General features: G+C 48.6%; 1 protein-coding gene across 19 annotated transcripts in view; it reads left to right on the forward strand.

Moving 5' to 3' along the window:
- HIVEP3 (HIVEP zinc finger 3) overlaps positions 1–21,427 on the forward strand; it is a 399,795-nt gene that overhangs the window by 274,480 nt on the left and 103,888 nt on the right. For 12 of the 19 annotated variants that reach the window (XM_075908749.1, XM_075908754.1, XM_075908755.1 and 9 more), the window contains one exon: positions 6,110–6,177. The exons of the other annotated variants lie outside the window; for them this stretch is intronic. The gene's annotated coding sequence lies outside the window, so the exon portion shown is untranslated. The remainder of the gene's footprint in view (positions 1–6,109; positions 6,178–21,427) is intronic. 19 annotated transcript variants of the gene reach the window in all.

A 21,427-nucleotide genomic window follows, 5' to 3' on the forward strand; every position in this document is an offset into this window, starting at 1 on the left:
ACCTTCTGAAAAGAAATCCCCTGTCAGCGTGTGTTGTGGCAGCAGCGTTTCTTTTCAAACGAGGAAGGCTTTTTTAGGATGATTTTTAATAAGAAAATGAGCTTTCCGTGTAGGTCCTGGGAGAACAAGTTGGGTGAGTGGCTGAGCGCACCCACAAACACTTGTTAACTGTCCAAGAGCCTCCTGCAGCCTCTGGCACCACAGGTCCCACCAGACCCCGGTCCCTCTTCCATGGTTCTAGAGTCTAATACAATTCAACTTTACAGCATTCTTCAGCTGGCTAGTCCGCCAGTGCTGAGCAAAGCCAATGCACTCCCCATGTTCAGGGACGCACAGTCAGCAAAGGAGGAAAGAGATGGTTTCCATTGGAAATAAGGTGCCCAGTCAAAGAAACACACTGTGAGAGGGAGGGACCAGGAGCTACAGGGGGAACCCTCACGCCAAAGATGTGGAGAGCTCTGGAGTCTGTCTGCTCTATCCAGTGCTTCTAGGCTGCTCCTGCCCTGCTCTTCGCACCCAGTTTCTGTGTCTTCTCGCAGCCTGAGACCCCAGGATCAGGCAAAGGATACTCAGCACTGTCAGTTCTCTGCAGGTACAGACAACAGTCAGACTGGGTCAGCCCCGTGCTCCATCTGGCCCAGTAGCCAGTGGCAGATGCTTCCAAGGGAACTAAAATAACAGGATGATTATCAGGTGAGCCGTCTCCTGTCGTCCAGCCCCGGCTTCTGACGTTTGGAGGTTATGTGGGGTTGCATCCATGATCCTCTTAGTGAATAGCCATTGGGAGATGTCCTCCAGGAATCTCCCTAATTCTTTTGGGAGCCCTGTTATACATTTGACCTCCACAGTATTCCCTGGCAACAAGATCCACAGATTGTGTGTTGGGTGAAGGCCTCCAACCTTATGCTTGTTTGAAACCCGCTGTCCTTTTTGTTATAGGCCTATACTGTGCACAGTGGGGTCCTGATCCCTGTTTGGGCACGGTAGGCCCTACTGGAATTCAAAGAACAGGAATTATTTATCCACACAACAGGGAAATGGTATCAACCCCCTTTCTACAGATGGAGAACAGTGGCACAAGGGTCACAGTGACCTGCCAAAGGTCACGCAAGAGAGCCTGAAACAGAGAAGGGAGTTAACTTTGTGTCTCTGAGGCCTAGTCCTTTAGCCACAAGATCAGATCTTCGCTGACTGTGCAGCTGAGCATTTTCCCATTCACATTAGTCAGCTGGCAAGGATCACGTCTGGGGTAGGGATGTGACGGTCTAGCTGAGTAGTCGCTTCTCCCTCCCCTCCCCCACCTCCCCCTGCTGTCTCTATCAGAAAGAAGCAGCAAGGGTGGGGGGAGTGGAGGAGGTACTTCAAAGCAGCAGCGCTGCATGGAACCTGGGGCCAGACCCCGAGCTCCATGCGGTGCTGCCACTTTGAAATGCCGTGTACATCCCGGAGCCAGCAGGGGTGTCCCCAGGCTGCAGGCGGCGTTTCAAAGTAGCAGCGGCACATAGAGCCCAGGATCAGTGGAGGAGTCCCAGCTGACCCCGGGCTCCATGAGGCGCTTTCACCTTTGGAGTGTAGCAACAGCCCTAGGGTGGAGGTGCCCTGTCAACAAAATGCATTGACTATTTGATGAGTCAGTTACACACCATTTAGCAAACCTGGTCTGGGGCTGGAAGTTCTGGGCAGCTTCTGATCCCTTGGAGTGAGCATGAGACCAAATGGCGAGATGTGAAAGAAAGGAACTAAAGAAGCCAGGGAGCCCCCACTGGCCTGACGGGCGTATTAAAATGACTCAGTTATTGGGATTCTTTTATATCTAGAATTTGCTTGGCGACAAGAGCATGGCCGAGTTATGGCTCTGGAAAGGGAGTGTGCCAGGAGCGGGGTGGTGGCCTGTTGGCTCTTTGAAAGGCATAGCACCTCTTGTAGGATGTGTGGGAGGCATGCCCTGTGCTCCCAAGAACCGTGTGAGGGGCCCGTCCCACCCCGACATGCCTGCACAGCAAGACAATGACGGCTGTGAACTCGCCCAGAAAACTGACTGCTGAGCTGTTTCAGATGGTGCTGGCCAACTACAGCTCCTTGGGTACAGGAAGATTATAGCTGGTCCTTTGCACATGCAGAGGGTGGGGGAGAAGTACAGTCATCCTCCTCCCTACGGGGCTGGGGAATGTATCTTTGGCTGTGTCTATGCTACACGGAAGGTCGATACTGCCACGGTCGATCTTCCGGGGCTCGATTTAGCAGGTCTAGTGAAGACCCATTAATTCAAACTGAGAGGGCTCCCCGTCAGCGCTGGTACTGCTGCTCCTCACGAGGAGAAAGTGTTTGCTCCCATCACCCTCCCGCTATGTGGACGGCGCAAAAACGTGATTTAAGATGCATCAACTCCAGCTATGAAATTAACATGGCCGGAGTTGTGTATCGGAAGTCGAATTTCCCTGTTAGTGTAGCCCTGGCTTCTATTAGTAACAGAAGTAGTGTTTATTTGCATTCTGATTAGGGATGTTAGGGTATGTCTACACTACCCCGCTAGTTCGAACTAGCGGGGTAATGTAGGCATACCGCAATTGCAAATGAAGCCTGGGATTTGAATTTCCCGGGCTTCATTTGCATAATTGGGGTGCCGCCATTTTTAAATCCCCGCTCGTTCGAACCCCGTGCCGCGCGGCTACACGCGGCACGAACTAGGTAGTTCGAACTAGGCTTCCTAGTTCGAACTACCATTACTCCTCATTCCACTAGTTGCTCTCCTCCCCCCTTCCCACACCCGCCGCCTTGCTGCCTCTATCAGAGAGAGGCAGCAAGGGCGGGGGGAGCAGGAGCTGATGCTGGGCCTTTAAGCTGGTTCCCCCCAGCAGCATCTCCACGGGGGGCAGGGGAGTTAGTGGCACGGCGGGCAAAGGGCCTGATCAGGGACTGCTTCTTTCCTTATGCGGGCGCTTCCACCTTTGAAATGTACAAGAGCCCTCTGGAACACTTGTACATTTCAAAAGCAGAAGAGCCACAGGAAGCCCCGTGCTCTCTGCGGCACCCCACCCCTCTTGCTGCCTCTCAGAGGCTACAATGGGGGAGGGACAGGAGCCGGTGCTGGGGGGAGCCGGCTTCACTGCTGGTTCCCCCCAGCACTGTCTCTGGGGTGCACCTGCCCCCCACCCTCGCTGCCTCGTAGAGGCAGCAGGAGTTAGAGGACACTGCTGCGAAGCAGCCCCTGTCTGCAAGGGTCCCAGCAGGGGGTTGTCTCCCCCCATGGACAGGGGCTATTGTCACCAATCAGTCCCTGTGTTCGTGGTTGCCAGGGTTGTCCGCCGTGAACGGGGCTGCTGGATTCAGCACGAGCCGGGACTGAGCAGTCCCAGCTCACGCAGATCACTGCGCCTCTGCATTGTACATTTAGTAAGAGCCCAGCAGCTTTTATTACATTTAAAATGCAGAGCCACAGCGCGGGTGGAACCTGCAGCTCTGCCCAGCGGCGCCTATCGACTAATCGTGTAGTTGATACAAATTGTATTGACTATATGATTAGCCAGATAATCGCATTTGAAGATCCTTAATTGTGACTGCCAATGACCGATCAGAGTCCCCGTGCACCAGGCGCTGGATGGACACCCACAGAGTGCCTGTCCTAAAGCACTAACCCCACCGCCTCTTCCCTGCCGTGGCAGGGCCCCGAGCTCTCTTCTCTGCCCTGCGGCCCTCTGTGGTTCTGCAGGAAGTTCAGGCTTTACAAGGGGAAACCAAAGGAGATTTGGAACCTAAACAGGAACCGGTGGCGAACCCAGCTGGTGTCCCTGCAGTTCTGCACAAGCGGGAAGCCTTTGCCACGGTCGTGTCTCCGTGGCCACCCCAGAGGCGTGGCAGGCACGCAGCTTACCAGCAGCAGAGCTTTTGTGGCTCATGTACGTCCGTCTGGGGTCTGATCCTGCACCCATCACAGCCCAAACTCCTGTTGATACAAGTGGGAGCAGGATCAAGGCCCTGGGACTTGACTCACAACCACTCTCAGTCTGACTATGGCTGTAACCTCTCAGTCTGGGGTGTCCTGCTGCATCCCATTTGGGAATTGTTCTGCTGGAATAACTCTGGTTTCGCCTACCTTTTATTGTGCAGAAGCTGGCGGTGGCCCATTCCTAAGCCTGCTTTCCCTTGGGAACCCCATGGGAAAATTACTGGGAGGGGGGAGGGAAGAATATCAGTCATTTACAGTGAGCCTAGGGTTGCCAATTTTGGTTGGATGTATTCCTGGTGGCTTCATCACATGACCTAATCTTTAATTAACGATTAATATTTAATTCCTGGGGACTCAGGGCAATCCTGGAGGCCTGACAACTCTTAAGTGTGGGCCTGAGAATGGAAAAGCTGAGAGCATTACCGCAATAAAGGCAGGGCAGGACTCCTGAGGTCTTTTCCGAGCTCTGATAATGACTCTTTGTGACTCTGGGCTACTTACTTCATCTCTTTGGGCTTCAGGGTTTCCAGCTGTGGTACGGTAATGCTAATAGCTACTCCGCTGCGGTTGCTGAGAGTTCGTGAATGCTTGTAAAGTGCTTTGAGATCCTGGGATATGAACCAACTAGTGAACTCCTCTGTCAGGGGATTGATTGGACCTGATTCTGATATTTTTGTGTGTCTAAATCAGGAGCAACTTCATTAAAGACAATAGTATTTAGCGGCATAAAGCCAGTTAAGTGAAATCAGAAATTGTCCCCTTGGTCTACACACTTCTGCCCGGGAAATTCCATTCTGTCCCTTTGTCCCTTCTACAGCTCTGGGCGGGGGGGGAGGGGAGGGAGAAGCACAGTTTCAAACTGTGGGCCTTTAAGTAGATAGTTTTAAAAGGAGAGCAGGGATTCTGACACCATCTTTTCCCTGCCGTTTCCTTCGCTTCCCTTCATTGATAAAATAACTGTTGAAGTGAAATCTAAATCCCCCAGAAAGACACTGACTTTGAGTAAATCTGCCGATGGTCTACGGAGAAACTTCAGCCATTTTTATGCTGAAAGCTGTATTGCAGTGCATGGAGCTGGAACGGCTGCAGAAGGGATGCGGGTGACACAAAGCAGCTGCTTTCAGGGCTTTCTGTGCCCTCTTCATTGGGATGCCACGGAGTGAAATGAATTTGGCTTATTGGGGGTGTATGTAGCCCTGCTCCCTTTGTCTGTTGTGTTGAGAGTTCAGAGTGGCTAGGGCTTGGGGAAGTCCCCACTCTGGTCATCGAAGGGTTAATCAGTATAGCCGAGTCATTCTCTTTCCGAGAGGAGTTTCCCTGTGGCAGCCTGCAGGGCCCTAGGGTAAGACTGGTGGGTGTGTTCTGGCAACCGCTTTGCACTGTGAAATAAACACCCTTTCCTAGAATGGCCTTCGTTGAGCATTGTGCCTGGAGACGGATCACATGGCAGCCCAGGGGTGGGTAAGTGGGCTGTGGAGATTTTATAAGCCTGCTGGGGCCGTCTTGTGGGTCTCCCTTTACGTGGCTGTTCCTGAAATCCAGGGCCTTGTCTGCAGCTATTGACCTAAAACCTCCCCCTGTGGGGCTGCACTTCCCAAAGATCCATCCTGAATCTGGAACGGAGGAGCAGAGAGTCCTGAGCTGCCTGGGGGAGCCAGTCTGCGCCCGCCTGTTGCTAGGAGGATCTCGCTTACAGGATGCTTATGGGTGTTGGCCAGGGAGCCGTCCGAGCCTCTCCCCATGCGGCTGTCAGTGTGAATGGTGAGGTAGCCGCAGTGTTATGCAGAGTGCCAGAGGAGGCTCCGTGGGCAGTGGCAAGTACAAACCTGCCTGAAACGGGAGGGCAGAGACTCAGCACAGCAAGGCTTAGCCAGGCCTTTGCTGCCGCTGCCCATCCTAGTGCGGTGACACTGTGTATCCAGGTGCCAGCTCTGAGTGTGTCCGCGAGTGGGGAATCGCGCCCCAGCTCAGCATGGACCTAGCCTCGGATGAGATGGGAGCAGGCAAAGTGCTTTAGCAAAGCCCCCTTGCTCAGGGCCGTCAGAGAACGCTTTCATCAGTGGACCGGCTGCCTGGCAGCCCACGCTGGCCGCGGGAGCGGTTCATAAGGGGAAATCCAAGAGCTGTTCTGTCTCACAATTTAGCCTTTGTGTTTCTGCATAGGTTGATCCAGCCTTTCCACGCCTTGGGGAGCACTGGGCCATTTCATTGGTGCTGTAAGCTACATGCCGGTAAGTCAGCATGAGTGCAGACTGATGGAATCCCATGGCTGCTTCCTGCCTTTCCTTGTCAGAGAGCCACGTCCCCAGTACATGTAATCAGGTTTACAGCCGGGCGAGCAATATTACAGAGCTTACATGATGTAGTGCAGCGTGGGAAAGGCGGGGAGTGGGGTGAATGGCAAAAATAATAGCTCACAAGAGAGTGTAAGACACAATTGCTACCCATCCCTTTCCTTACCTGGCACCTTCCTTTACCCTCACATTGGTTACTTCTGCTGTTCCTCACCCTACCACCTCCTCAACATGTCCAGTTGCCCAGGAGACAACAGACAGCCTCTGTTGTATGCTGCCTATAGCCGTCCTACCATGATAATGGAAGGTCTGTTTCATGCCTGGGGTCATCCTGTTGTGCTTGCTGACACAGCTACACTAGGTCTTTCTCTGCAGATGTGGAATGTTATCCTATTGAGCATCTGGGTGGATGGTTTAAAGTAGTCTCAGGGTATGTCTACACTATAGCGTTATTTCAAAATATCTAATTTTGAAATAGTTATTTTGAAATATCTTATTTCGAAATAACGCATCTACACACAAAATGCATTTCTAAATAGCTTTTTGCTATTTCAAAATAGTGCGTCCACACTGATTGGACGCTGAATCGCATTTAAGGCCAACCAGAACTGGTTCCGGCAGGACATCAGGTCAGAAGTTACCTTGTGGCCAGGGCGGCCGGCAGGGCACACTGAGATGGGCTGGAGACCCCCTATTTCGAAATAAAAATCTACACAGCGCTTATTTCTAAATAACAATTTCGAAATTGGCACTATTCCTCATGGAATGAGGTTTACCAATTTTGAAATAAGCCCTCTGCTATTTCGAATTAATTTCAAAATAGCAGTTGACTTGTGTAGATGCTAGGAAAGTTATTTCGAAATAACAGCTGTTATTTCAAAATAACTTTGCTGTGTAGACATATCCTAACAAAGGGTTGTCTAGAGAGGTGGCCATTAGGTGAGCTGTTGCTATATTTTGCAAGTGGCCTTTCACGCAATTCTTTAAAAAGGATTATTCGCAGGGTGGCTAAAAATGATTTTAAAAAAATCAGATTTTTTATTTAAATTTGGATTTTTTTATTTTTTTAAGTCATGAATAAAATACTATATTTTTCATTGAAAAATAACACCATTAAATTTCATCACAAACATGCTACACCTACACTGACAGTCTCATCAAAATGAACAAATGGCTCTAGGCAGTCCAGCCTAACTACCAGCTCTTGCTTCTTGAACGTTCTGGGCTTTCCATTTCTGTTTCTCAGCAGACTACAAAGTAATATATGAAAAGAGAGAAACAAGCTGAACAGGATTGTGCTTGTTCCCTGCTTATGTGGTGGTGGACTTGGGCCAAGCACAACAGAGGGTTTAGTGAAAATTTTGTTTTAAAGACGGAGAGACAATAGACAGAAAAGGACGGGGGCAGCGTAGAAAGGAACCATGGAGTGGACTGTAAAGAAAAGGGACACCGTTATTCAGGAAACTCACAGCTTCCTATATTCCCTTTTGCCTCAGAAAAACTATCCTGGCTTCTGGGCATAGGAGAGACCCTTCCTGGGAATATTTTGAATAAATTTGTTTCCTGGGTAAAAAAAAGGAAAATGTGTCAGGCATAAGCAGTGCAAGATGGTGCAGGAATGAAACATCCTAAGGAAAGCTGCTTATTGGGAGAAAACAGTGTGGCGGAAGATGTGGATGTGGCTGAGTGGATAAACTGGTTAATAACTTCAATAATTCCAAAAATAATGAGGAGTCCTGTGGCACCTTAAAGACTTAACACATTTATTTTGGCATAAGCTTTCATGGGTAAAAACCCCCAGGCATCATTCTTCAAGCCTCTCTGTCTATCTTTTAGTATAAGTGCGATTTGACAAGTAAGTTCCCAAGCTGTTCACTCTGTTGGATGTTGCTAGAAAAAAAAAAGTTGAGCTTAGCTAATCTTTGTGGCTTGTTTAATTAGGTAATTAGATTTAGAATCTATCACCTGAGTATACAGTACAGAAAGCTGCAGTGAGAGAAATCTAGAGTTGCCAGTTGCCACTGAGGGTCATTTTCTTATTTCATATTATTAACACGTACCTCTTATTTTGGAACATCGCAGCCACAGGCCATAATGGTGAAGCCATGAGTCTGTTCCCTGTTTCACTTCAGCAGAACTCTTTCCCAAGAGATCCCCATCCCATACTTGTTTTCTCAAAACCAGACGTGTCAGTGAGTTCAAGAGGCTTACTCCAAGTACTGTCAGTCTGAGTGTTTTTGGTAACTTGATTTAAATCAGTGAATGATTGTTTGGTGATTTAAATCACAATGTAAATCAATGATGTAAATCATCTTGATTAAAATCAGTCCACCCTGATTGTTAACATTGGCTAACAGGGATTGTCAGCACTTTCAAAAATGTCCATCGACCTCTTTAGTAACCGGAAGTGGAGGACCAAAAATCCCGATTGTCAGCTGTATAGAAGAGTCACTGCTGTCTTCCCAAAACCTCTTTGCCAAAAGAAACCGGGTGAAATTTCCCTTAGAGAGGGTCTCTCCTCCTCCTCCCCTATTTAGTATTTCCGTGCTTGTTTGGTGGTCCTAGACAAAGAACTGAGCATGAAAAACTTGTGATTGGCTTGCCTCCTTGGTTTTCACTAGGACCTCAAATAGCCTGACAGGGAAATTATTGATGGAAGGAAAATCTTTTCATTTTGCCAACAGGCGCATTATTGAGCTCAGTGATGGGGTAACTGGGTGAAATGTAATGGCTTGTCCTATATAGGAGGTTAGGTTAGGTGAGCTGATGGCCTTTCTGGCCATAACCTCTGTGAATGTAGAACTTTGAGGTTTGCCCACTTCTAGGTCTCAGACCCAGACCATTTTGATATACATAGAAAAGGGAAAATAAACGGCATTGCATAAAACGCTCTAGCTCTTCACAGAGAGAAAGGATAGGTCCATGGGTTGTCTGCCTTGCAGCCAAGCACCTATGTCTGGTCCATGCGCTCTGCCTTAGGCTCGCAGAGCTGTAAAACATTTGGGCTTGGGCCTGAGCTCTGGCATGTTCCTACCTTGTGGGATTCCACAGCTCGAGTTCCAGCCCAGGCCTAAACATCTGTGCAGTAATTTCACAGTCCTGCAAGCCTGAGTCCCGAAATGGTGCCCAGTGACACTTTCTAGGAGTTGAGGGAGGTGTTGAGACATGGGAGTTTTGAACGGTACCAGAAGCCAGTGCAGATGTAAATCAATAGAATCTCTGTGACATCAATGCGATTCTGACTACAGTGGTGAAAACATTGGAAAAATTGTCATGTGTTTTCCCTCCTTTCCTCAGAGAGTGCTTCAGGGACTGGCTTATAAGGAGCAAAAACAGGAAGAGGTGGACACACTGGTGATGGGGTCTCTAGATAAATATTTTCATTCATCCACAAGCAGTATGTGTTAGTAAGAGACCAATCACCTGGAAACTAACCAAAATATATTCTGCTTTTCCTTAAATGCACGTTCCTTTCACTTGCATGAAGTATTTTTTTGTGTTCACATTCAGCAGTTCTTCTAGAACTTGTGATGACAAGAGAAAAAAACCCACTATCCAGACTTGATTCTTTCTTCCTATAAAGTTAAGAACATTCCCGTGAAACTGTCATATTTTTCTTTTAAAGAAACATATATCTTGCTTATTCTAAAATTATTCTGCCATTTTGGGTCTTGACTTGGCCTTTTCTTTCATTATTTCAAGACTAATATGTGACGGTTCTTTCCGTAACTATGTTAGTTCCATTGATATAAACCAGAGCCTGAACTTGGCTATAAGAAAAAAAGTATATTTCTTCAGATGCATTCATGCGCACACATCTCAATACAGACTTTACTGCAAAACTGCTAAGGTACATAGTATGTGTGGTATATATGTAATCCCCACAAGACGAGGCTTCAGGCATATCTCTAAGGGAAACTTTTTCTGTTGCTCTCTGTAGCTGTCAGTCTAGTGCTCTTACCAGCCTTAATTTCACTTAGAAAATATTTACCTTGAAAAGTTTGCTTAGTTAAATAAGGTTTTGTACCAATTCCTGTGCTGAGTGACTAAAACAGAGAAGGCTTTACCATGAAAGCTTTTCATGACAAGAGGTGGAGCAGGCATAGGTTGGCACTTACTGCTCATGTGTACCATGAATGTTTTTTCCATTTCTGTTACGTGACAAGTTAACGGTAAGTGTAAATGAGTGCTTTTCAAGAGCCAGACTGGTTCTATAAACAGAAGGTTGCCAGTTGGGTGATAGGATCTGAGTCTCTCTGCTTTCTGTGCAGAATAAAAGGAACATTTTCATCTCTTTTGCTTCAATCAGCATAGGAAGAATCCCCATTTTCTTCAGCCAGAGTTAGTGGGAAAGTTTTTTTCGCTGTCCACATACACCAAAATCTTGCCACTTCTTCAGTTTGCATCAGTGAGTGAAAGTTTTGTTTTCAAAAGACAGTACTTGTTGTTGATGCTGGCCCTAGAATATGACTTATTATCAAACAAGGATTTTCTTGGCAAATGTACAGGATAAAGTAATCCTCTAAATTATATGTTGCTTTTGCAACTCTTTGGTATGGAGCATTGATAAAGTGCTTACGTGTCTATAACACCTTCCATTCCTATGGCTTTAAAAGCAGTTTATAAACTCTATGTACTGGCTCTAAAATATATAACAAATCACTTCACCCACTGTTGAAATGCAGCCACCTCTGAGTTGAAGCGTGGCAGCTGGATGAGAGCATACTGCAATGTTACACAGTATGTTAGGTCAAAAAGGCAAGGAAAATATCACAGCCAGCCTAAATGGGAATACCAGGCTGTGGTCACCTGCGGCAGAATTAGCCCAGAGTCAGTGCCCCTAGCCTGCAAAAAGTGGTGTTTAATTACCAGGGCCGCAAGAGATGGCACTTCCAGCAGCTTCATAACACACCGGGAAGGAGGGGAAAAGGGGGGGGGGGGGAGTTTGCTGGTGCTGTCAGCATGAAGTGGAGTGACCCGACCCCAGCCTGCTCCTCTCCCCCTTGCTCCCAGCTTCATCCCTCGGCTTCTGGCCATGGCCACTGGCGAGTGAAGTTCCACCCCTTCCATCAAGCCTCCTCCCTGAAGCCCCACGGCTGGGAGGCAGGGGAGCAGAGCGGCCCAGGGCCAGATTGCTCCACTTCCAGCCACCGATAGTGAGTGCAGGGACAGGCCCAAACCCTGCTGCCAGCGCCAGGCCCTCCGCTAGCCCCCGGGCCTCGTCGCTTGGGGGAGGAAGTTTGAGAGAGAAGCAGAGCGCCAAGGCTGGGAGCCAGGCTTGGGGGAGTACAAGGTGCTGGGGCTGGATCACTTTGCTTCCCGCCACCGGTGTGGGCAGGGTCAGGCCCGACTCTCTCTGCTGGCGCCAAGCCCCCCCAGTAATTCCTCAGGGGACGGGTATTGGGGGCAGGGAAAGGGCAACGTAGGGGTAGGAAGAGGTGGGGTTGGGTGCAGGGCCTGGAGCAGAGTGGGGGGGGGGGTGTCCCAAGCCCTGCACACACCCCAGAGTCAGCCCTGCCTGGGGTGTGAGAGACCTGGGTTCAGTTCTCCCTCAAGCAGACAGATTTCAGCAGATGTCAAGAGAGGGCTTTTCCCACCGAGCTGCAGGCTGTTCGGAGGCGGGCTCGCTCTGGGCCTCCTGTGGAAGCTGTTAATCACTGGAACCAGGGAACAGGCGCTGGGGGGGGGGGCCCATCCCCAGCGCTTCGACCTCGGGGTTCAAAGTGATCAGCAGCACCAGCACCGCCTTACCTGGCTGATGTGTGTGGAGCGAGGCAAACCCCTAACGCTCAGCCCCTAACGCTCAGCCCCTGATACAGAAATGAGTCCAGGGCAGCAGCTCCCAGTTGGGAATCCCTAGCAGAGCTAAGCACCTCGCTGTGGCCCTAACTTAACTCTGGGAGAAGGCTGGGCTCAGGACACACCCCTCTTCTGTGCATCTCCCATTGGCTGGCTTAGATGGCTCCACTCAGCATGCTGGGTGTGGGGCGCACATACTCTGGGGCTTTCCTCCCCCCATTCATTGAGTAGGGAACCTGAGGGTAGTTGTGGGGGGAGGGGGTGGATGGAGGTCCTGTGATTTCTAGGCATTTAAAAGACTGTGACACTTGGCACCAGGACACCCAAGTTCCATTGTGGATCCAGGCCCCAGGGGCTGAACAAGTAACTCGTCACTTTAACTTCCTTAATTCAATAACTTGCATTTCTAATGTAAAACTTTAAATATTCCAGGCTGCCTTTCAAAATGCCTCTTACCTTGCTACAGAGTGATACTTCAACCCCTTTGAGCCCTCACAATTTGGAAAAAAAAAGGAAAAAAAAGTGGAAATTTACATTATTCATTGGAGGGAGACTCTGACTAGGTCCGACAGGACAAGTTTTCCCTTTTTCTTAAAAAAAATGAACAAAACAGCAAATCCTAAAGGGAGAAACTGAACTGAAATAAGGATCAGGCATCAAAGTGAGGCGTCCTAGTGAGATGTTATGGAGATGTACACACCGATTCCAAACAAAGCAAATAGCAGAGAGCAGTCCAAGGGTGGTCTTTTGTCAGCCATGGCTGCATAATGTCCTCCCATGAGTTATGGGGACTTAAATAAATGACCTCGTGAGGTCCCTTTGGCTCTGTCCACACTATGGCTATGTCTACACTGGCATGAATTTCCAAAAATGCTTTTAATGGAAAAGTTTTCTGTTAAAAGCATTTTCAGAAAAGCGTGTCTAAATTGGCAGGATGCTTTTCCGCAAAAGCACTTTTTGTGGAAAAGCGTCCGTGGCCAATCTAGACGCGGTTTTCTGCAAAAAAGCCCCGATTGCCTTTTTGACGATCGGGGCTTTTTTGCAGAAAATAGTACTATGCTGTCTACACTGGCCCTTTTGCGCAAAAGTCTTTGGGAAAAAGATTTTTGCCCGAACGGGAACAGCATAGTATTTCCGGAAAAGCACTGATGATTTTACATGAGATGATCAGTGCTTTTCCGGAAATTCAAGCGGCCAGTGTAGACAACTGGCAAGTTTTTTCCGCAAAAGCAGATGATTTTGTGGAAAAACTTGCCAGTCTAGACACAGCCTATCAGGTTATTTTGAAATAATCACTCCCAAAATAAGACCATTCCCGTTCACAGGCAGGAATTATTTCAAAATATCAAGCCCATTATTTCATAAGAACACGCGTGGCAGTGTGGACGCTTGCTTGTTATTTCGAAATATCTTCCCAGTGTGGACAGGCTCTTTCAGTCTTATGGTTCTGTGCCTTGGACCGGGACAGAAGTTCACAATAAAGACCAGAGAATAGTTTGGATCAGTACGAAGGGTGCCATGTCTTCACCTAACCTTCAGATCCTAGTTTGAATTTAACCTTTTCAAAGTGCTTCCTGAATTCTCTCCCTTGGAAGTAAGGGGGAAAGGAATTGTTCTTTTCTCACAAGACATGTAGCCTAATGGAGCACAATCCTACAACCCCATTAACTTTGTGCAAAGGGAGCATTTGCTTTCACTTTTACCTGGTGCAGGGCAACAGGCGATCAGGTCTCAAAAGCAATGCATTATTTATGTATAGACATTTTGCCAATATTCGTCACAATAATATTTGCAGCAAATGGAAAGTGTTTTACAATATCAAAAGAAAGACTACTTTGTCATTTTAGTGGAGTTATAAAATAATCATGGAGGCTGTTTTAATTTTATTGTGCTTAAGTTTTATTGCTTTTTCTTAATTGCATCTGCTTTATTGTTAACGAGACAATAAGCACTTTGTGAAATAGCTTGAGGAGCGGAATGATCCAGGAACAGAGATGGAATTAGATTGGTTAAAAAAAAAAAGATTTACTGCTTTCCTTGTCTACAAAATCCCCTTTCAATTCCCTAAACATTCACTGCCCAGGAGGACACAGAATTGACCTCCTAATATTCCTCTGTAAGTTCATCATGCCGCTGATTGTGACTGGCTCCTTGGCAGCAAAAGAATTAGCTCTACCTAGGGGCAGAAAGGCGCATTGCCCATAATCTCACCTGGTCAGGCAGCTTCAGGGGATAGCCAAGTTAGTCTGTTACAGAAAAAAACAACCAATGGTCTGGTAGCACTTTATAGACCAACAAAACATGGAGATGGTATCATGAGCTTTCGTGGGCACAGCCCACTTCTTCAGGCAGTACCAAGTTGTTGGCCTGCTCTTGCATTCTTCCCTTTCTAATCACTGTGGGAATCAGCCACATTCAGCCTTGGGATTTGCATTTCTCAAGCAAGCCAAGATTTCTTGTTTTCCTGATTGTCGAACTGCATAAACCTCTATGGCTACTTGCAGTTAACAAGCCTATGGCACTTGCTGTTATTTTTTCTCTTTCACAAAGCAGTGGGGACTGCTGCTCACCCCCTCCCAGGGAGCCCATGAAATGCAAATAAAAAGGTTTTAGGTGGTGAATGTCATGCAAGAAACTGGGGCATCTAGCCCCCTGTCTGGTGTTACCCTGCTGGGCAGAAATATAGAATTCTTACTAGTATAACACCCTTATCCACACTCTCTTTGCCTCCTTCGGCACTAATCTCCTTATGGATTTTGGTGGACAGGCCTGAGTGTTCTAGCACCACCTACTCAGGAAGGTGTAAGTTCCTTATTTTCTCCCCATATGAATTTATTTTGGGTGCTTCCTCCCCGCTTGCTCCTTCCTGGCAGGGCTAATAGGGCAGCTAGGAAGTAAAATTCTACCCACAAGGTAACCCTGCTTACTAGCCAGATAGTTGGAGACCGGAAGACATCACTTGAACACGTACAGTATATTTAGCACAGTGATCCCGTCAAACAGGAGATAAATACAACAGAGCAAAACACTATTCTCAGCGGTACCGGTGTCTGTGCTGATAATGTCCGTGAAGTCCTCTGTCCGGTGACCTGGTATTGCCGATGTGAAATCGCAGTCCTATTGGCCTGCATGCTGTGCTAGGGCCCTTGATGACCGGAGACCACGATCTCTTCTGTGCGAGGTTAGCAGTGTGTCTGGCTGGGTGTGGTGCAGCCAAGGGACTCACACGCCAGATAAGGTGTCAAGTCCTTCTGCAGATGTAACAGACCATGGGTAATACATCTGGCTTGAGAGCACAGTTCAGGCAGTTGGGGTGGCCCAAGCAACCTCCCTGACAAACTAACTTAGGATGCAGGGCGCATGTTACAAAACTCTACTGAACTCCTAACTTCAGTCTCCCGCCCCCGGGCACAGACACACGCAGCAGGCAGCTGCCCTGGATTACCGGCCAGAGCAGTTGTGCCCTTAGGGAATGTCTACACTAGGAAATTATTTCGGAATAACTAAATTCAGAATAATAACTCCGGAAATAACAAAATGGAAATAGCATGGCCCCCCTATGGGGAAGCCTCGAAATTAGTCTGAGGCAGGCTCCCTTAACGTGGGTGTGCTACCTCGCCTTAGCGCCCCACGAAGCACTAGGGAGTAAGTACTTTGACTCTGGGAAGTCGTTATTTCGAAATAGCGGCAGTGGAGCGCCCACACTGGTGCTGTTTTGAAATGAAATCAGTGTTACTCCCCGAGGAGAGCAGGAGTACAGATTTTGAAGTAACAAGCTTAGTTTGAAATAACAAGATGCTCTGCTTATTATTTAGAAATAACCTCCTGGTGTAGACCAGGGCTTGGAGCGCCAGGGGCCAACTCCACCTGCCTGGGGGAGTTTTCCCATCAAACCCCTCCAAACTGGGAGCCAACTGGGAGAGGGAAAGGCTGCAGCTGAGCGCTCTGTTTTGGGTGAGTTCCTTGGGCCTACACTGTCAGCAGACTGAGAACAGCAGCTCAGTCCCATTGAAGAGATTCCTGTATCTTTGCACAGCAAAGTGTGATCAGAACAGCCTGACATGGGCACTGTAACCCTGAAACATTGAGCACTGATGTAAGCAAACCATGGGGGAGTGTGCTGCAAGGAAGAGGAAGGAGCCTTATAATTAATCTTTATTGTTGGTTTCTTGATGCTTTTGACCTACCTAATGGCTCTTTTCCATCTTTTAATTCTCTTTTAAAATCTCGTCTACACTGCATCAGCCCAAATTATGTTGCTATACAGCTTGCCATGGTTCATGTCAACCCAATGTCCCTTCTTTCCGTGGTGTGTGTGCTCACCAGGGGCACTTCCACCAACTTACCTGGGTGGGACATTGACAGCTTGAGTCCCCTCTGCCCTAGGGCTGCAGCTGGAGCTGGGCTGTCAGCCCTGGGGTGGGAACCCCACAATGAGGCCAACAGCCAACAGGCGATGCAGGCAACGCAGTGTCTACACAGATGCTGTATCACCCTAATTATATCACCCTAAGGCAGAGGTGGGCAAATAGAGGCCCACGGGCCGGATCCATCCCACCAGGGCCAGCTCCTGGCAGGATGCCGCTGCTATATTTACCTGTACCTCTGCAGGTATGGGCAACTGCAGCTCTGATGGCCGCGGATCGCCATTGCCAGCCAATGGCAGCTGTGGCATGTATAGTAGGCAGCTTACAGGAGCGCCCATTCCCAGCTTCTGACAAACAGAAGTTAGGGTATGTCTACACTACCCTCCTAATTCGAACTAGGAGGGTAATGTAGGCATACCGCACTTGCAAATAAAGCCCGGGATTTGAATTTCCCTGGCTTAATTTGCATGAAGCCGGCCGGCGCCATTTTTGAATGCCGGCAGTTCGAACCCCGTGCCGCGTGGCTACACGCAGCACGGAGTAGCTAGTTCGGATTAGGCTTCCTAATCCGAACTGGCTGTACTCCTCATTCCACGAGGAGTACAGCTAGTTCGGATTAGGAAGCCTAATCCGAACTAACTACTCCGTGCCGCGTGTAGCCGCGCGGCACGGGGTTCGAACTGCCGGCATTTAAAAATGGTGCCGGCCGGCTTCATTCAAATGAAGCCCGGGAAATTCAAATCCCGGGCTTCATTTGCAAGTGCGGTATGCCTACATTACCCTCCTAGTTCGAATTAGGAGGGTAGTGTAGACATACCCTTAGGGACACCATCCTTGCCCATCCTGACTAATAGCCATTAATGGTCCTGTTCTCCATGAATTTATCTTGCTGTTTTTTTAACCCCATTATGGTCTTGGCCTTCTGACAAGAAGTTCCACAGGTTGACTGTGCGCTGCGTGAAACATTGTTTTCTTTTGTTTGTTTTAAACTTGCTTCCTGTTAATTTCATGTGGTGATCCCTAGTTCTTGTGTCAATAACTTTTCCTTTTTTACTTTCTCTACCTAAATCATGATTTTATAGGCCTCTATCATATCCTCCCTTAGTCATTTCTTTTCCAAGCTGAAAAGTTTCAGTCTTATTAATCTCTCCTCATCTGGCAGCTGTTCCCTACCCCTCATCACTTTTGTTGCCTTATGACACAAAGTTCCAGTCAGGGAAAGAGAAGTAAGATCATCCTTGAGCTTGAGTTCATGGATGTGTCAGGGAAGCATCAAGGAAACCATTTTCAGCTGATCTGGATGAAGCTTACTGGCCACCGGGCTGTGGTATTGACTGAAACCTCACTCCCTGCTGATTCACCCCACAATTATGAAATTGAGCAGCAATCGTGAACTTTTGAACTCTAGTTATCCTCTTCTCCCTCTCCACATCCCCCTTGTGGCTTGAAACCGTAGAAACATTTGGGAAGATTTCACAGTACGTGAAGATAACCGTTCATCTCAAGATGTGGGGGTGGGGAAGAGCTGTGTCACCAGAGAAAGGGAATTTCTTTAAAGGCACCCAAGACAAACTAATGTAGAAAGAGTCAACATCTTGCCAAGAGCTAGTTTCCCCATTTTGGTTTGGGCAGGGCAGGAGAGATTACTTCTGATTCATTTTGAGAGAATCACTACTTGGCACTAGTTTCAAAATACTCGATTACTAATCCCTTTTCACACCAGTGTGTAAATAAATTAAATCATGGCCACATAGGAACTGAATGCAGCAGAGATTTTCCACTAATCCCGAGGAGTCTCAAGAGTGCAATCCTACTTCACAGCCACAAACACGAACAGTCCTGAGGGTCTCCGTAGTAAAAGTTTTGCCTGGGGGGTTATGAGATTCAGTTGACTGTGCATGAGAAGAATGTCTCCTGCAGTGTAAAAAGAGCGGGGTAGGGAGCTACTCCTCCCAGAGACAGTGTGTGTCTTGGAGGCTGGAGGCTTTCTGCCTGTGGCCCATGGAACCCCAGGGGCAGTGACGTGGGACTGGCTGGGGAGTGGGTTGCTGAACAGAGCTGTAAACTCTCAATGATGGAAAACACTTCAAGCCTGGGGCTGTGGCAGCAGCGCTAGTTCCAGCACCCTGCCCTGGGCTCTGCAGACTGTTTCTTAGGGTCCCTAGAATGCTGGTTTTCAACCTCTGGTCCACAGACTCCCGGAGGTTCCCAGACTAAGATTTTCAAAGGGGTCCCCTCCTCCACTGGAAATGTTTAGGGGGTCCACCAATGAAAAAAGCAGCCCCAGTGGATGGAGCCACAGACTGGGACTTGGGAGATCTGAGTTCTGTTCCTGGCACTCTCGCTAGCAAGCTGGGTGGCTTTGGGCAGGCCAGCGTGCTTAAGTTTCACCAGTTGTAAAATGGGATTATGCTAGTGGCTTCCTTTGCAAAATGCTCTGAGATCTCCTGATGCAAGTGATATAGAAGAGCCAGGTGTAATTAGTACGTGTGTCCTTGGACTCACCACAGGAGCCTGAGTTCACACTGTAGTGGTGGAAATGACTCTGGAGTTTCTTTATCCCGAGTGAGTGTTTGTCCACCACAAAATGGGGCTTGTGTCCCAAATGCCTCTTGTTATGGCCATGTTGGTCCCAGACTTAGACGCTTACATCCCTAGGGCTGAGGTCGTTCTAGAGTGATTCCCTCCACAGGTGACTGTGGTTTTTTATCTTTCTTCATTTTCCTATATGAGTTCATTTGAAAACAATGATTGTCCAATTTCATCCGCACAGTAGTTATTGGACATTCAGGGCATGGTGCGAGACGCACCGCAGGTTGCAATAGGCATCTGTAGGGCCCATAGATTTGAAAGGTATGTTGTGGGGGGTGTTGAGCATTGGAGCTACAGCTGCAGACTTCGCATCTGTTGTTCTGGCAGGGTCTGCTGCCGCTTTGAGCTGGTGTGTCATGGCCCTTGGGCAGCTTGCTCCTGATGATGAGCATGGAGAGTTTGGGGAGTTATTTGACCAGCAGAAGAGGGGGTTCAGGAAAGATTTCTTTCAGGATTGCTTATTACAACAACATGGAACCCAATGCCAACCCCTCATCCCCCATTCCTTTCCACTCCCCTTTTCTTTCTTCCTATGACTGAAGGGATGTTAAAGGCTCACTGCACTATGTATGATCCTTTTAAATATATGTGAATTGCTTGTGATAAGCATCCTGTTTCATCTTGTATTTAGCTGTGACACCTCTACCCTATAAAATTAAGTTGGCCTAAGGTACCTTGATATACAACCACTGCAGTAACTTAGTAAGTTTTGCCCAGCCACACAAACTCCTTGTGTTGCAGTGTGCAGCCACAGCAGGGGCGCGTGGGCTGATGTCACAACCCGTGTGGGTCATCGTGGGACAGTTTCTGAAAGGCAGCAGCCGTCAATGGAAGCCAGGTGGTGTCTACACTGACATTGCCTCGACATCTAGGGCACGTCTACACTAAAAATTAAATAGACTGAAGTTATATTGATTTTAAGCCACCCAGGGCACCTTGGCTTTCCCTAGCCCTGCACCAGGTCAGCTGTCAGTGAACAGATGGAACTGTCAATGTAACTGGCCTTGGGAGGCAGGTTGTGAGAAGCAGCAAGAGTTGATGTAAGCAATGTGGTGTCTACACTGACGCTGCATTGACCTAACTACATCGACTACCACCACGCCTCTCATGGAGGCAGAGCTATTAAGTCTGTGAAGAGAGTGAGTTACCCCAGGGGGAGCTATGCTGCAGTGTAGACATTTAGGGTATGTCTACACTACCACCCTAGTTCGAACTAGGGTGGTTAATGTAGTCAACCGGAGTTGCAAATGAAGCCCGGGATTTGAATTTCCCAGTCTTCATTTGCATGTTGCCGGGCACCGCCATTTTTAAATGTCCGCTAGTTCGGACTCCGTGCCCCGCGGCTACACGCGGCACGAACTAGGTAGTTCGGACTAGGCTTCTTATTCCGAACTATCTGTACTCCTCGTGGAACAGGAATGGAACGAGGAGTAATAGTAGTTCGGAATAGGAAGCCTAGTCCGAACTACCTAGTTCGTGCCGCGTGTAGCCGCGGGGCACGGAGTCCGAACTAACAGACATTTAAAAATGGCGGCACCCGGCAATATGCAAATGAAGCCCGGGAAATTCAAATCCCGGGCTTCATTTGCAACTCTGGTTGACTACATTACCACCCTAGTTTGAAGTAGGGTGGTAGTGTAGACATACCCTTACAGAGTTAGGTTGCTAGAGTGAGAAAAATAGGTTGTCTAGACTGGCTGGAATAGATTTCCCAGACTTCAAGCAGACTTTTGTGTTGCTCAGAACTTGTCTCAGAAATTGGTCCAATAAAAGCTATCTCACCCTATCTTCTAACAATCAGCTAAAAAATCTAAGACTGTTCAGCTGCCCGACACGGGGGAACACGGGGACATGTGAAATCTGCGCCCTAGCAGGACACGTACCCAGATGCCGCCGGCGCATCAGAGGTCGCTGAGGTTCAGATGCGGAAAGTGAAACGACTGGCCCCGACCCACATGTCAAGCAGCCTCCTGCTGTGCTGAGCTTCCTGCCTGCATGTACATCCTGCCACGGTGTAATTGAACACTCCATCTTCACAGGGCTGGGGCCTGGGCCCAGAGTGGAGCTTTCGCGTGCAGGGCCTTTCCCCTCCAGCCTGCTCCCTGCCTCTGGCCTCCTCACGCTGCCGCTTCTCTCGCTTTCATCTTAAGAGCAGCCGACTGTGGCTGGGAAAGAGCCTGGTCAGCCCCCAGATGGAGGGGGAAATGCAGGACAGGCACCCGTCTGTCTTCTCTACCCACACTCAGCTTTTGGACTAGGCTAGGCTGGGCTCCCTTGGGCTGCCATGGCGATGGAGGACCCAGGCTCTGCTGTCCCACTCAGTCATCAGTTCAGGATGAGACGGGCTCTAGGGTTTTACATTCCCCCCAGGCTGGCTTCCCAACTCTGCACATCCCAAGCAGCCCTCTGGCAGCAGCCTTCAGGGTTGG

Source organism: Pelodiscus sinensis, chromosome 25, assembly GCF_049634645.1.
Source record: "Pelodiscus sinensis isolate JC-2024 chromosome 25, ASM4963464v1, whole genome shotgun sequence".
NCBI lineage: Eukaryota > Metazoa > Chordata > Testudines > Trionychidae > Pelodiscus > Pelodiscus sinensis.